Source organism: Pan troglodytes, chromosome 8 (genome assembly GCF_028858775.2).
Source record: "Pan troglodytes isolate AG18354 chromosome 8, NHGRI_mPanTro3-v2.0_pri, whole genome shotgun sequence".
NCBI lineage: Eukaryota > Metazoa > Chordata > Mammalia > Primates > Hominidae > Pan > Pan troglodytes.
This window is the reverse complement of record NC_072406.2, coordinates 58,588,855-58,605,915: the sequence shown is the minus strand read 5'-3', so window position 1 is coordinate 58,605,915 and position 17,061 is coordinate 58,588,855. Positions and strand designations below refer to the sequence as shown.

At 45.8% G+C, this 17,061-nt stretch overlaps 1 pseudogene; it reads left to right on the top strand.

Moving 5' to 3' along the window:
* Positions 1-675: 675 nt before the first annotated feature.
* Positions 676-16,504, top strand: LOC100613509 (sodium/hydrogen exchanger 3-like; annotated as a pseudogene).
* Positions 16,505-17,061: the final 557 nt, after the last annotated feature.

The window sequence follows — 17,061 nt, the reverse complement described above, 5'->3', positions numbered from 1 at the left end:
TCTCTACTAAAAATATAAAAAATTAGCCACGCGTGGTGGCAGGCGCCTGTAGTCCCAGCTACTCGCGAGGCTGAGGCAGGAGAATGGCATGAACCTGGGAGGCGGAGCTTGCAGTGAGTCGAGATCATGCCACTGCACTCCAGCCTGGGCGACAGAGTGAGACTCCGTCTCAATAAATAAAGAAATAATAAAATAAAGAAATTGTTATGGGTGCAATATATGATGTAGGTAGTAGTGTAAAGGGGGTAGGTATAAAAGCTTTGTGGAATAGTTGATATTGGAGCTGAATGTTGAAAGGTGATTAGGTGCTTGTCAGGTAACCATGTGTGCACAAGACAGTAAGTAGAGCAGAGCAGGAGCAACAATATAGAAGCTGATGTGTTCTGAAGCTGCAGATGCAGATGATTAGAGGATAGAAGTACCAGAGATGTTGCAAGATGAGGTGAGGTTGTAGATGGGTAAAATGGGGCCGGAATGTGAGATGCATAATCTTGGGAGCATTTCTAAGGAGTCTGGATTTTATTCTATAGACAGGGAGAAGTCATTATAGCGCCTTGAGGCAAGAAATAACATGATCAGCTCTACGTTTTGAAAAGATAACTGTGCTCCACATTATGTGTCATTAGGGAAATGCAAATTAAAACAGCAGTGACGTACCATTACATGACTGTTACAATGGCTGAAATCCAAAACACTGACAGCACCAAAGCTGGGGAAGATGGGGAGCAACAGGAACTCTCATTCACTGCCGGTGGGAATACAAAATGGTACTTTGGAAGATTGTTTGGCAACTTCTTACGTATTCTTACTGTATGATCCAGCAATTATGCTCCTTGGAATTTGCCCAAGTGAGTAGAAAACATGTTCACACAAAAACCTGCATGCAGATGTGTATGGAAGCTTTTTTCATAATTGCCAAAACTTGGAAGCAACCAAGATGTCCTTCAGTAGATGAATGTATAAATAATCTCTGTACTATACCCAGCCAATGGACTGTTATTCAGCACCAAAAAGAAATGAGCTATATCAACTCATGAAAAGACATGGAAGAACCTTAAATGTGTGTTACTAAGTGAAAGAAGCCAATCTGAAAAGACCATATACTATAAAATCCCGAATTACGTTCTGGAAAAGGTAAAACTATGGAGATGGTAAAAAGTGTAGTGTTTGCCAGGATCTGAGGGGAGAGAGGAATGAATAGGCAAAGCACAGAGGATTTGTAGCACAGTGTATGTGTTCTGTGTGGTACTGTAATGGTGAATACACGTCATTATGCATTAGTTCAAGTCCATCAAGAGTGAACCCTAATGTAAATTACAAACTTCAATTTATGTGTGAAAATGATGTGTCACTGTGGGGTTCATCAGTTGTAATAAATGTACCACTCTGGTGCAGGTTGTGATAGGAGAAGGCTGTGGGAGTGAGGGGCATATAGGAACATTGTAATTTCTGCTCAGTTCTGCTGCTCAAAAAATGAAATCTATTCAAAAAGGAAATTTTTCATGTTTAGACTAACTTCGTTCATTTCCCTCATTTAGTTCCTTCATTTCCCTCATTTAGTTCCTTCATTGAGGTTTCATTGCAATGCATTCTAAAGTCAAACATAAAATTATTTTAGAACTTTGTGTGACTTCTCTGCTTGCTTAAACATCATTGCTGAATAATGCAAAAATATGATACCCTAATCTAGTTTTCATAAACATTTTTTCAAAATTGAAATTAAAACTGGCTTCATGGACAGATGGGTTGAAAGAGTGAAAGGCAAGAATCGAGGATCAAAACTAGGCCATGAAAATTGCTCAGTCGAGAGCTAATGAAGCCCTAAATTAAGTCCTAATCATTGTAGATGGAGTGGGTGACAGATTTAAACAATATTAAGAGGCTAGGCACAGTGGCTAACGCCTGTAATCCCAGCACTTTGGGAGGCCGAGACAGGCAGATCACAAGGTCAGGAGTTCGAGACCAGCCTGGCCAATATGGTGAAACCCCATCTGTACTAAAAATACAAAAATTAGCCAGGCGTGGTGGTGCGTGCCTTTAGTCCCAGCTACTCAGGAGGCTGAGGCAGGAGAATCTCTTGAACCGGGGAGGTGGAGGTTGCAGTGAGCCGAGTTTGCGCCACTGCACTCCAGCCTGGGTGACAAAGTGAGACTGCGTTTCAAAAACAAACAAACAAACAAAAAACAATATTAGGAAGTCATATTGTCTAGAATTGGTCATTTCTAGGTGTCATGGGGTTGGGGGAAAATCCAAAATGATTGACAGATCATTTTGAGTGATGGCATGAAAGGCATCTCTTTACCAAGATGGGGACTACAGAAAAGCTGGAGGTTTGTGGGAAAAATTATAAGTTTTGAGTACATTGGATTTCAGAGGCCTCTGGAATATCATGCTTATGGAGTGGAGATTACTAACAAAACCACAATCTTTAAAAATAACTGCTTCTTTAAACATGCTTATATTGTAGTGAGTTCAGTGATATCTCATATCCTTTGGTAGAAAAAATTGTAAAAAATTTATGTATGGCACATTTCTCTGATGCTTGCACTTTCATAGTGTTCACTTTCTGTTCACCTAGGTTTACTTACTGATATCCTTCTCCCACTCTGAGGCTTTGCCTATCCTGAAATACATTTAAAAATTTACCCATGTCAGAAACACTTCCCAACTCATCCTATAAGGCCAATATTACCCTGATACCAAATCCAGACAGACATAAAGAAAGCTACAGATCATCTCTTATGATTATAGACACAGAGATCCTGAGGAAATACTTCCAGACCAAATCCATCAACATTTGTAAAGGATTACATACCATGTACAAATAGGATTTATCCCAGTAATGCAAGATTGATTTGACACACAAAAATTAATGTAATATATGAATAAAAGAGGAAAGAAAACCACATGATGATTTCAATAGACACTGAAAAAAGCATTTGACAAAATTCACACCCCTTCATGATTAAAAAGAAAACCCACCTAAAGTAGGAATAGAAGGGCAGCTCCTCAACCAGATAAATGATTATCTATAAAAACCCCATGGTTAACGTTATACCTAATGGTTTCCTTCTACAGTCAGGAATAAGACAAGGATGTCCAGTCTCACCACTTTTATTCAATCTTGTAATGAAGGTTCTAGAGCAGGGCAATTAGGCAAGAAAGGGAAATAAGAAGGGCATGGTGGCTCACGCCTGTAATCCCAGCACTTGGGAGGCCGAAGCGGGTGGATCACCTGAGGTCAGGAGTTCGAGACCAGCCTGGCCAACTTGGTGAAACCCCCATCTCTACTAAAAATACACAAATTTGCCTGGCTAGGTGGCAGATGCCTGTAATCCCAGCCACTTGGGAGGCTGAGGCAGGAGAATCGCTTGAACCCAGTAGGCGGAGGTTGCAGTGAGCTGAGATTGCGCCATTGTACTCCAGCCTGGGCAAGACTGGCACGAGACTCTCTCTCAAAAAAAAGTGGGGGGAATAAAAGAGCATATAGATTAGAAAGGGAGAAGTAAAGCTCTATTTGTAAATGACATGATCTTGTATATAAAGCTTTTATATAGAAGATCCTTAGGAAGAACTAAATAACTAAATGAACTAAATAAACAGTTCAGCACAGTTGCAGTGCACAAGATTGATACATTAAAATCAGTTGTGTTTCTATACACTAGCAATGAGCAATCTGAAATTAAGAGAGTGATTCCATTTATAATAGCATTTAAAGGAATAAAATACTTAGGAATAAATTTAACAAAAGAGAACAACACTTGTATTCTAAAAATTGTAAAACATTGTTGAAATAAATTAGATATAAACTGAAAAATAGTACATATTTATGGATTAGAAGTCTTAGTATTAAGATTGCAATACTCTCCAAATCTACAGACTTAATACAATCCCTGTCAAAATCCCAGCTAACATTTTTGCACAATGGGCATACTTAAAATTCATATGGCAATTCAAGGAGCTCAGAATAGCCAACAATCTAAAAAGAGAAGAACAAATTGGAGGCCTCACACTTCCTAATTTCAGAACTTACTACAAAGCTGCAGTAATTAAGATAGGGTGGTGCTGGCATAGGTAGATCAGTAGCATGAAGAGTCTGGAAATAAACCTTCACATTTACAAAAAATGGATTTTTAACAAGGATCCAAGACAATTCAATTGGGAAAGAATGGTTTTTCTGATAAATGATACTGGAACAACTGGTTATCCACATGCAAAAGAATAAAGTTAGACCCTACCTCTCACCATACACAAAACTAAATTGAAATTGGACAACACACCTAAATATAAGAGCTAAAACTATACAATTCTTAGAAAAAATATATAAGTCAATCTTACTACTGTGGGTTAGGCCAAGCTTTTGAAGTACGACAAAAGAAAAATAGCCAAATTAGACTTTACCAAAAGTAAAAACTTTTGTGTCTCAGAAGATACCATCAAGAAAGTTAAAAAACAACCCATAAACTGAGAGAAAATATTTGCCATTTATATATCCGTTAGTGTTTTTATCTAGAATATGTAATATAAAAACTCACACAACTCAATAAAAAATCCAATTAAAAACAGACAAAATATGTGAATAGGCATTTCTCCAAAGAATGTATGCAAATGGCCAATGATCACATTAAAAAGATGCTCAGTATCATTAGTTTTTAAAGAAATGGAAATCACAACCGCAATGAGATACTACTTCACACCCACTAGGATAACTTTAATAAAAAAGACAGAAGTATTGGCAAGGGTGTGGAGAAATTGGCAACCTCATTCATTGTTGATGGGACTATAAAATGATCCATACCATTTAGAAAAGTTTGGTAGTGCCACAATTTGCTAAACATAAGAGTTACCACATAACCCAGCAAAGCTACTTCAAAGAGAAAGAAAAACATATGTTTATACAAAAACTTGCAGTTGAATGTTATTCTTAGCATTATATGTAACAGCCCAAAATTGGAAACAACTCAAATGCTCATCAACTGATGGATGGATAAACAACATGAGATATATTGCTACAAGGGACTATTATTCAGCAATAAAAAGGAATGAAATACTGATATATCCTAGAACATGATGAACTTTGAAAACATTATGCTAAGTGAAAGAAGCCAGTCACAAAAAAATCATATATGATTCTATTTATGTGAAATGTAATAGACCAATTTGAAGACAGAAAGTAGATTAGTGGTTGCCTGGGGTTGAGTGGGGGACTGGGGGAATTTGGGAGTGATAGTTACACGGTATGGGGTTCCTTTTAGAGGTGATGAAAATTTTCTAAAGCAAATGTGGTAATGCTTGCACAACTCTATGTACATAATAAAAACCATTGAATTTTAGACTTTAAATGAGTGACTTTTATGGCACGTGAATTATATTTCAATAAAGCTTTTTTCTTTCTTTTTTTGAGATGGAGTCTTGCTCTGTCACCCAGGTTGGACTGCAGTGGTGTGATGTCAGCTCATTGCAACCTCTGCCTTCTGGACTCAGGCGATTCTCCTGCCTCAGCCTCCCGAGTAGCTGGGATTACAGGCACGCATCACAATGCCCAGCTAATTTTCATATTTTTTGGTAGAGACTGGGTTTTGCCATGTTGGCCAGGCTAGTCTCTAACTCCTGACCTCAGGTGATTCAAATACCTCAGCTTCCCAAAGTGCTGGGATTACAGATGTGAGCCACTTCACCTGGCCCTCAATAAAGCTATTTTTAAAAAGGTTTACCCACCTCACCAGAAAGATGTGTATCATTTGTCCTAGTTTAAGTTCAAGGCCCCCCATTTACAAATTTTTCCCTGATTAATAGTCTTTTCATGTCACTACATAGAGATCTCCTTCCTTGTTTTCAGTGATGTGCACCTCTGGGTCTTTGCACTGGCTCCTGCCACTTTTTCGAACACTGTTCTCAGAATCCAGCTTGTTTCCTCACTCTTCGATTCTCTGTGAGGCCTCCCTGATGAAATACACACAACAGGAGGCCTGCTAGCACATACCACCCTTTGCTCCTTGTCCCCTTTCCTGTTTCACTGTTTACCACAGCACGTGTTGCCAGGGGCAATGTATATTTACTTATTCATTGTCTCTACTTCCCACTAAAGTAAGTGCCACATAGGCAGGACTTTTCATTCCCTGTTTGTATCCCTAACACCCTGTCCTTAATACCAGTGCTTGGCATGTGGTAAGCCATAGGCTCTTGTGGCTACACAACATGTGCTCTGTTCTCAAGTGGGGTGATTCTGTCGATGTCTGGAGAAACTTCAGGTTGCCATGCCTTGAGGATTAACTAGGTGCTACTGACATCTAGTAGCTGGAGGCCAGGGAGGCTCCTGAACACTCTAGAATACACAAGACCACCCTCAACACAAAGAATGATTCAGCCCCAAATGTCAACAGTGCTGAGGCTGAGAAAACCTGTGTTAGACCAGCACTATCCAATAGAAATACAACCAACCGGTCGGGCCCGGTGGCTCACATCTGTAATCCCAGAACTTTGGGATGCCGAGGAGGGTGGATTGCTTGAGCCCAGGAGTTTGAGTCCAGCCTGGGTAACACAACAAGACCTCCTATAAGAAATAAAAGATTAGCTGGGCATGGTTACACATGCCTGTGGTCCCAACTACCTGAGATGCTGAGGTGGAAGGATCAATTGAGCCCAGGAAGTCAAGGCTGCGGTAAGCCATGATTGCACCACTGCACTCCAGCCTGGGCACTGAGGCCACACTTCCTATAGGCTGCTCCCAGCCAGAACCGAGCATGCCAGGGTACTAGTGCCACCTGTTCCTGCAGGACAAGGGAATCCTCTAACAGTCAATAGTCCACCAGAGACTCCCAACTGATCCGGCCAAAAGTTCCTAGAGCTGTGCTGTGTCTCGGACTCCTCCTGCCCTACCTTCCTTCCTTCTCCCTCCCGCCTCCCACATGGCAGTCTGAAGGCTCTCCCTGATCACTCCTGGCCCCTCTCTTAACCTGCATAGGTGCATCCCCAATAAATCTCTGCTGATCTCATCCTAACTTGGTGTCTGCTTCTGGGAGGATTCATACTAACACAGGTTTCAAGGTCAGACAGCATTCAAATCCCACTTCCATCACAGAACCTGAGCCAGTTCCTACCCCTTTCTCAGCCTCAGTTTCCTAGCAATGAAAAGAATATTGAAACAGAAACTCTTTGAAAGCTCTTCCTGTCCTGATCTGTTCCAGAATCGGGCTCAGCAGGGTTCATGCAAGGACACAAGTGTAGCTGCCTCTGAGGAGCCCCTCACATGCCCATTTTAGCCAGTTTGTTTCTCCCTGGGCTCCTACAGCACATGTGCCCATCACACAGGGTTGCAGACACCAGTTTTCTTCTCTGATTCCCCAAAGGGTGCTGGACACCTGTAGAGGGGCTCTGTTTTGTTCACTTGTCCATGATGCTCAGAGAATGTTTAGAGTGCACAGTGAATGCCGAGCACTGGAAATGCTCAGTGAAGCAAGCCAACACCAGCCCCACCAGCTGTCAGCAAGGAGGAGTTCTGTGGCTATAGTCTCTTTGGTTCCATGGAAATGACACCAACAGCCCACATAATTGAGGGCCCTGTGCAGGTGCCGGGTTCCCAGCAAAAGTCTTTGCATGTATTTTCTGTTATATGAATCCTCCTGGCATGCTCATTGAGAGGTTCCATTACTACATGCCCGTCTTACACATAAATAAACTGAGGCTCAGGGAACTGGAGTTGATTGTCCCAGCCTGCACAGCTAGGAAGAATCAAGGGGTGAGTTTTGGGTTTTATTTTGCATATTTCAGCAGCTTTACTGAGGCATAATTTACACACCATAAAATTTACTCACGATAAATGTACAGTTAGATCAGTAAATCTATAGATTTGGGCAACCATCATCACAAGCCAGTTTTAGAACATTTCTATTACCCTGAAAACATTTCTCTTGCCTGTTTGCAGTCAATCTTTCATTCCCACCCCCAGCCCTAGGCAACCACCAATCTGCTTTCTGACTCTACAGATGTGCCTTTTTCTGCACATTCCCTCTAAGTGAAATCATATACTGTGTGGCCTTTTGTGGTTGGCTTCTTTCACATAGTGTAATGCTTCTGAGGTTCATCCATGTTGTAATGTCCATTGTGGCTTCATCCCTGTCTATTGACAAATAAAGTTCTGTTGCATGGATGGACCACAAACATCTACATATCCATTCTTCAGCTGGTGCACATTTGGGTTGTTTCCAGTCTTGAGCTATTATGTTGTTATGAAAATGTGTGTATAAGTTTTTGTGTGAGAATATGTTTTCATTACTCTTGGTTAGATCCCTAGGAGTGGAGTTGCTGGGTCACATGATAAGGGTAAGTTATACAAGAAACTGCCAAACTTGCCTGTGTAAGTTGGTTGCCCACCAGCAGCATATGAGGGTTCCACTGCTCCACATAGTAGGGCTGAGATTGGAGGCAAGTCCAACCTGACCCCAGAACCCCAATACCCAACTTGTTGGTGATCTTTTCTTTCTAACATTGGGATACCCAGCTAAGGAATGAGGATCATGGCTGTGCAGGAATGAGGGCTGTCTGTGAAAACAAGAAGTGCTCCTGCACCAGCCCAGACAAAGACCCCCCACTTATCTCCATCGATTTCTTGTCCTCCAAGTGATGCTGGAGCCCCTGGGCATCTCTCTTCCCCACACGCAAACCCCACATTTCTGACCCCTGCCATTTATCTTCCATTGATCCTTAGGTTCTGGTGAGAGTAACAAGGATAGATAGGGGTTCACAGCCCAGGGCTAGGGATGCCCCATACATACCCTGGGCAGTGACCTTGGAAGGGCTGATTCAGCTGGAACTCAATATTGAAGCACCTAGGATGTGCCTGTTTTACAAACAGAAAAAAGATAATGCAGAAGCATGGGGTCCCTGATTAGCTGATCTGAGCTGGGGTGGGACTTGGCAATCATTGGATCCAGTGCTTTTCCTGAAACATGAGCATTGAGTTTCCTGCCCACACAACCTTGGGCTTAATTAAGTCCAAGGAACAAACAGGGTCCTCAGTATGCTTAAAGCATTGACATTGGATGGAAGACAATTCAATGTTTGAGAAATCCCTGCAGACCCTCTGGGAATGTCTTGAATTCTAAGAAGACCATCTTGCCCTACTTCCTTATTTGACAGAAATGGAAAACTGTGGCTCACTGAGGTGGAGTGAAATAACCCAGGTCATCCAGCAAGGTGAAGGTGGAGCAAAGGCTTGGTCCCATAGAATATATTCATCCATCTCCTTGCCCATCCATTGTCTTCCAGCAGAATGTAAGCTCTGAGAAGATAAGGATTTTCCTCTCCTTTTCTACAACTGCTGTCTTCCTTGATTCTAGCACAGTGGCTGGCACAGGTTGGGTGCTCAGTAAATATCTGGTGAATGGGCCAGGCATGGTGGCTCATGCCTTTAATCCCAGCACTTTGGGAGGCCAAGACAGGTGGATCACGAGGTAAGGAGATCGAGACCACCCTGGCTAAACACAGTGAAACCCCGTCTCTACTAAAAATACAAAAAAAAATTAGCTGGGAGTGGTGGTGGGTGCCTGTTAGTCTCAGTTACTCAGGAGAATGGCGTGAACCCAGGAGGTGGAGCTTGCAGTGAGCAGAGATCATGCCACTGCACTCCAGCCTGGGCCACAGAGCGAAACTCAGTCTCAAAAAAAAAAAAAAAAAATCTGGGGAATGAACCCAGGTGCCCTGACTTCTCTGCTTCATTTCAGAAAGCTGATCTGAGCACCTACTATGTGCTACAAGCTGTGGCAGGTATTGGGGATAAGATTTGAGCAAGACAGGACCCTTGCCTTCAAGGCACTTAGTTCTCAAGGGCAAGATGGTAGGTATACAGCTAGGCACAGAATTCTGTGGCTACAGTTTTCTAAATGCTACAAAGGGATTTGGGGCTTGTGTAATATGAACTCAGCCGGGAGGTCACAGAAGACTTTAGACCAAGGTTTAAAATAAAGAGGCTGAGGCAAGGCTCCAGTCCCAGAGCATCCCCAGGAGGCCTACCCTGTTCTTCCATGAGTGTCTCCTGATTAGAAACTCTTGAGTCTAGGAGGTCAAGGTGGGAGGATCACTGGAAGCCAGGAGTTCAAGACCAGCCTTGGCAACAAAGCAAGACCTCATCTCTGTAAAAAATAAAATTTAAAAATAAATAAAAATAAAATGTTAGAGAGAGAGAGAGACACAGACACCAGCCTAGGTAACATGGTGCAACCCTGTCTCTATAAAACATACAAAAATTAGCTGTGTGTGGTAGTGTGGCTGAGGTGGGAGAATTGCTTAAGCCTGGGAGGCAGAGATTGCAGTGAGCAGGAATCACACCATTGCACTCCAGTCGGGGTGACAGAGCAAGACCCCGTCTCAAAAGTGAGAGAGAGATTGAGATAAACAGCAGGGTCTGACTGGAGCTGAATTATTGTGCTCAGCCTAGGACCGACTGTCCCACCCACTGACCAGCACTGAGCACAAAGGGTAAACCCTGCAAAGGAAGTGACCGGCTTAGAGAACACTATTCATCATTCCAAGGCCTGATGTTAACCAACCTGAGGCTTCATATTAAACAGAGCACAATAACAGTGTTCTGGTTATGTTTCTTGAAAAGAGTCCCTTTTTTTAGAGATACACATTAAAATATTTACAGATGAAATCATATAATGTCTGCATGTTGCTTCAGCTTAATATTACAGGGGAGAAGGGTTAGGCTGATGACCATTAGAGCATGTTGACGGTACCTGAGTTCTGTGTATCTTTAGGTTAAAATTTGTTTCAGCCGGGCGCGGTGGCTCACGCCTGTAATCCAAGCACTTTGGGAGGCAGAGGCGGGCAGATCACGAGGTCAGATCTAGGCCATCCTGGCTAACATGGTGAAACCCCATCTCTACTAAAAATACAAAAAATTACCCAGGTGTGGTGGTGGGCGCCTGTAGTCCCAGCTACTTGGGAGGCTGAGGCAGGAGAACGGCGTGAATCTGGGAGGTGGAGCTTGCAGTGAGCCAAAATCACGCCACTGCACTCCAGCCTGGGCGACAGAGTGAGATTATGTCTCCAAAAAGTTTCTTTAAAAAAGCAAAAAAAGTAAATATATATATAAATATAGATCGATTACATGTGGACTTGGAGCAGCCAACGCCATTGCTTCTCATTCCCAACAGCAGCCAAGACTCCTCAAGCTGAAATGTTTGGGTCGGCCACACCTTTGCACCATGGCTTCCTTTGTTCTTCCTGAAGTCTTTCCTAATTGTGCTGGCATACAGGCTTTCCAGCAGGGAATCCCCTGTTTCAGAATTTCTTCCTAGCCTGACTAAAGCCTTTGCTGGATCTTATAAATCACAAGATTTCACAGGAGATGCAGCCCTGGATCAGATACTCACTAACACCTCTTGTCTTCCCTTGAGTGCTGGGAAAGGGATGCTGGAGACTGGGAAACATTTTGCCATTTGCAGTCTTAGGAGATCGTTGTAAAGATTTCTCCCTCTGGATGGTTTTGACCAGGGCATTGCCAAATTCCATGTCCCAAGAGTCTTGGTTTCTGGATCCTCCTGAGCCTTTGAGTTTCCCATGAGGCCGCAGCTGCAAGGGAGGCTGAGCCAAGTGGCCGTAACAACCAGGCAGAGTAGCGGGCAGAAGCAGGGGCAGGGTGCAAGCCTCTCCTCCCCAGGAGAGGAACTTCCCTGTGCCAAGGGGAATGAAGGGACCCAGGGGATGCGTGGCAGACCCGGTGCCCTACCTCTTTTCATAGTCTAGGTTCCCCACAGACCCCTTCATCAGCTGGCTTACTGTTCACTTCTAGGTCATGACATCAGCTGTGTGATGTGGGGACAGAAATCCCTGGCATGGCCTCTATGTCATCCCTCTGCAGACAGAGGAGGACTCAGGCTTGGCCAGGATGCTGGAGTCACCGTGGATATAGACCCTGGCCCATTTGACTCAAGAACCACATACATAACTGGAACCAAGAGGCTGGGTTAATCCCCTCACGGCCCTGGCCACTTGGAAGACCCTAAGCCTCCTTCCAGGTGGCCATGCTAAGCAAAGCCACTTGCAGCCACCCTTCCACGATGCATTCTACATCATCCAGCTATGAAAACCACCTGCCCCCATCACTTTCACACTCATGCCTTCCCCTAAGCTCAAGGGGCCCTGGCCCAAACTTCCTTTAGAACCAGGAAGGAGGTTCTGGCCCTCTTGAAAATCATCCTTTCCAAACAGAAGGCATTTATCTTGGCAAAGCTTAAAAGACAAAAAGCCTGTAATCCCAACACTTTGCTAGGCCGAGGCAGGCAGATCACCTGAGGTCAGGAGTTCGAGACCAGCCTGGCCAACATGGTGAAACCCTGTCTGCACTAAAAATACAAAAATTAGCTGGGCGTGGTGTCAGTCACCTGTAATCCCAGCTACTTGGGAGGCTGAGACAGGAGAATCTCTTGAACCTGGGAGGCGGAGGTTGCAGTGAGCCGAGATCACACCACTGCCCTCTAGCCAAGGCAACAAAGAGTGAAACTCCATCAAAAAACAAAAACAAACAAACAAAAAAAACAAACAGATGACAGCTGAGTTCTAGGGCCCATCCCACAGACAATACCCAGAAACCTCCTCCCCACAACTCCCACACACCTGCCTCCCAGCAGCCGGGCCTCTTCTCCATGGGATTTGCCTGCAAGACTTCTCTCCTGCTTTATCTCAAGTGGGTTTGTCAGGAGGGCAATGTCACCATCCCTCCACTAAATTCATCTCAACAACATTTACTGAGTGCCAAGTGTGTCCTGAACATGGCTCAGTGTTCGCATGCACTGTCTTGATTTAACCACACATGCTTATAACCTAGGGGAGGAGCATTGCAGTATTTCATCAATATAAAGATATGCATCTTGATTTTTCATTTTCATATACCTGAAATTTAGCTGGTTCTTCTAATCACAACTGTGACATGGCTGTCCTGCCTGGTCTCATACAGACTCAGCCACAGCGGTTCATAGCGTTGTCACATCAATTAAGATTTGGGCATGGTTATTTCACATGTGGAGTATAGGTGCTATTTTAAATGTCTTCAGAAAGATTCGACTGTGATTCAGCTTTGAATTGAAAAGCTAGTGTGCATGCAAGAAGGCTGGGAACAAAGCAGCAGAATGCCTGTGTGATGTTGGTGAGACAGACACATATTCATCCCTGCAGGGAGGTCCACAATCCAGGTTTTCTTGCAAAGCAACAACCAAGTACTTAAAAACTTAAAACAGGACTTAAAAATGGGACTTAAAAACCATCCCAGGCTGGGCACAGTGGCTCACAACTGTAATCCCACAGCTTTTGGAGGCCAAGGCAGGAGGATTACTGAAGCCCAGGAGTTCAATACCAGCCTGGACAGCATGGTGAGACCACCATCTCTACAAAAGAAAAAAAAAAAAAAACTTGAAAATTACCTGGACATGGTTACCTGTGTCTGTAGTCCTAGCTACCCAGGAGGCTGAGGTGAGAGGATCATTTGAGTCTAGGAGTTCCAGGCTGAAGAAAGCTAGGATTGTGCCATTGCATTCTACCTTGAGCAACAATGAGACCCCATCTCAAAAAAACAAAACAAAACATCCCCAGGATGAGTGGACACGCTTGCAAGAAATGCTTCACTTCCTGTGCTCCTCAATCAAGGGCCACCAAATGTTTTGTGCAAAGGGCCAGGTAGGCAATATTTTTGGTTTGTAAGCTATACAGGCTCAGCTGCAACCACTTAACTCTGTCATCAGGGCCTGAAAGCAGTCATAGGATTGTAGCTGTGTTCCAACAAAACTTTATTTGCAAAAGCAAAGGAAGGACCACATTTGGCTCATGGGTGATAGTTTGTTGTCCCTTTCTCTTGATGGAACAGAAAACAATGTGTGGAAAAATGAGGGCACTGATGATTTTAAGTCAAAAGTATTACAGAAGATGAACTTTGAAGTAAAAAATGTTCTAAGAATATCTCATTTCAATGATATTTTATGTGTGTGTACTTAAAAAAGTGATGTGTGATTAAAAAACAAAACAAGGGGACTGCCATCAGCAACTGCCCCAAAGGCCGCTGGGCTCCTTGCTGGGTTGTGTGTTCAGCAGCCCCAGCATGGTGCATCAGTTGAGCACAGCTGGGACTCCCCACAACATGCGTGTCCCAGGCTGGCACGGAGACGGAGCACTGATGTTGCTGCCGGGGTCTGCTGATGGCAGTGGCGCTGGTGCTGGGTGGCTGCTATGGGTGAGGTGGTGTCGAGGAGGAGCACAGTAGTGTACATGATGTGAGCCAGGGCTCCCACGTGGCCGCTTTTGAATGGGCCAATGTCCAGGACAAGTACATGATTGCGATCTGCATCCTTGTGGTCAGGCTGGCCAAGATTGGTTCTACCTGTCCCACAAGGCATCACCGTGTTCCCTGAGAGCACCCCTGCTCATCGTCCTGGGCCTGGTGCTGGGCAGCATCATCTGGGTGGCCGACCACATAGTGACTTCATGCTGACATCCCCCATCATGTAGATGCCGGCTACTTCATGCCCAACTGGCTCTTCTTTGGCAATCTGGGCACCATCCTGCTGTACCAGGTCATCAGCACCGTGTGCAATGCAGCCACCACCATCCTGTTCCTCTATGGCATCTCTCTTAGCAGGCTCATGGGCAACCTACAGATAGGGCTGCTGGGCTTCCTCCTGTTCGGCAGCCTGATCACCACTGTGGACCCAGCAGCCATACTGGTTGGGTTTGAGGAGGTTCATGTCAGTGAGGTCCTGTTCATCATCGTCTTCAGGGAGTTGCTACTGAATGACTGTACAATGTGTTTCAATCTTTTGTGATGCTGGATGATGAGAACATGACCAGCGTGGACCATGCCAAAGGTATAGTGTCCTTTGTGGTGAGCCTGGGGGGCATGACTGTGGGGTGGTCTTTGCCTTCCTGCTGTCACTGGTGACCCACTTCACCAAGCATGTGCACATCATCTAGCCTGGTTTTGTGTTAGTCATCTCCTACCCGTCCATAGGACGTCTGAGAAGCTGTTGCTGTTGGCCATCATGGCCATCATCTTCTGTGGCATCTGCTGTCATAAGTACATGAAGGCCAACATCTTGGAGCAGTCGGCCAACACCATGCACTACACTGTGAAGATGCTGGCCAGTGGTGCCAATACCATCTTCATATCCCTGGGCATCTCGGCCATGAACCTGCTCATCTGGACGTGGAACATGGCCTTCATCCTCCTGCACTGGCCTTCACCTTCATGTACCGAGCCATGGTGTCATCCAGTCCTGACTCCTGTACTGCTATTGGATGATGCAGCTGGAGATCATAGACCAGGTGGTCATGTCCTATAGAGGCCTGCAGGGGGCCATGGCCTTCATCCTGGTCGTGCTTCCAGACAGAAGCAAGGTCAAGGAGAAGAACCTGTTTGTCAGCACCACCGTCATCATCTTCTTCACAGTCATTTTCCAGGTCCTGACCATCAAGCCCCTGGTGCAGTGGCTGAAGGTGAAGAGGAGTGAGCACCAGGAGCCCAAGCTCCATGAGAAGCTGCACCACCATGCTTTCAACCACATCCTCTTGGCCATCAAGGACATATCCCCGCATATCAGGCACAACTATTTCAGAGAGATGTGGTCCCACTTTGACAGGAAGTTCCTCAGTGAAGTCCTCATGAGAATGCTGGCCCAGAAGTCTCCATATGGGATCCTCAATGTCTTCCATGAGCTGAACCTGAAGGATGCCATCAGCTAAGCCACCAAAGGAGAGTGCCTAAGGTCCGTGGCCTTCATCAGCTCCCCCAGTAATGATAACGTCGTCAACATGGACTTCACGCCATGATCGTCCACCATGGTGGCCTCTGTCTCTTACCTTCTGAGGGAGAACATCAGTGCCGTCTGTCTGGACGTTCAGTCCCTAGAGCAGTGTGGCAGAGCATTCCGTATGGGGAGGAGCCCGTCACGCACCACACGCTGCAGCAGTACCTGTGCAAGCCGGGGAAGGAGTACATGCATCGCTACAGCCACACCAACTGAGGACAAGAAGCAGGACCGGGAAATCTTCCACAGGTCCATGAGGAAGCACCTGGAGTCCTTCAAGTTGAGCAAGCTCGGGATCAACCAGAACAAGAAGGCAGCCAAGCTGTACAAGCCAAAGAGCGCCCAGAAGCGGTAAAACAGCAGCATCCCCAATAGGAAGCTGCCCAGGTAGAGCCCCGTGCACAATTTCACCATTCAGGAGAAAGACTTGCAAATTTCAGACACGGAGGAGGCCCCCAACTATGATGCTGAGGAGACAAGGGAGGGGGGTGGTGTCCGGGCGAGTACTGGGCCCCAGCCTCATCGCCAGAGTGCCACCCTGGCTGTCTCCTGGGGAGATGGTGGTGCCCTCACAGAGGGCCTGCGTGCAGATCCCCCACTCTCCTGGCACTTTCCGCTGCCTGACGCCCTTGCAGCTCAGCTACAAGTCGGTGGACTCATTCCTGCAGGCAGATGGCCCCAAGGAGCGACCCCAGGCTGCCTTCCCCTAGTGCACGCCATGTGACACCGGCTCTGACATGCCCCTGACCGGACGGACGCTTGTCCCCATGGGCCGCCCACTGCGGCCTCCGAGAAGCTCCTGGGCGCCCCCGCCCGACTCGCGCCTAGGGGTTCAGAACTCCCAAAGCTCTGCGCCTACTCCAGCAGAGCCGCACTAACGCGAACCCGCGAACCCGGGCTGGGGCCTCGGCCTGTGTGGCCATACTGCGCTGCTGAAGCTGGCATTGCTGCCACCCTTGTGCCAAGCACTGCGCACGTCCTGGGGGCGGGAGAGACGCCGCTGTGACACTAGGCCGGGAAATGCCGGTGTTCCAAGGCTTGAAGCTGGCTTCCATTGGAATCGCTGCCAGGGAAACCGAGGCCCGCACAAAATAAATTTGCAAAAGTGATGCCCCAGGCAAGACTCCAGGCCCCTCCCAGCCCTGCGCCTCTCCCTGCTGACGGTGGGGTGCGTCCAGAGTGCCAGGACTCAGGGCCTGACCCTGGAGGGTGGCAAGTGGGAGGAGTAAAGAGAGAGTGGTAAAGGGGGGAGAAAACGGGGCGAGCA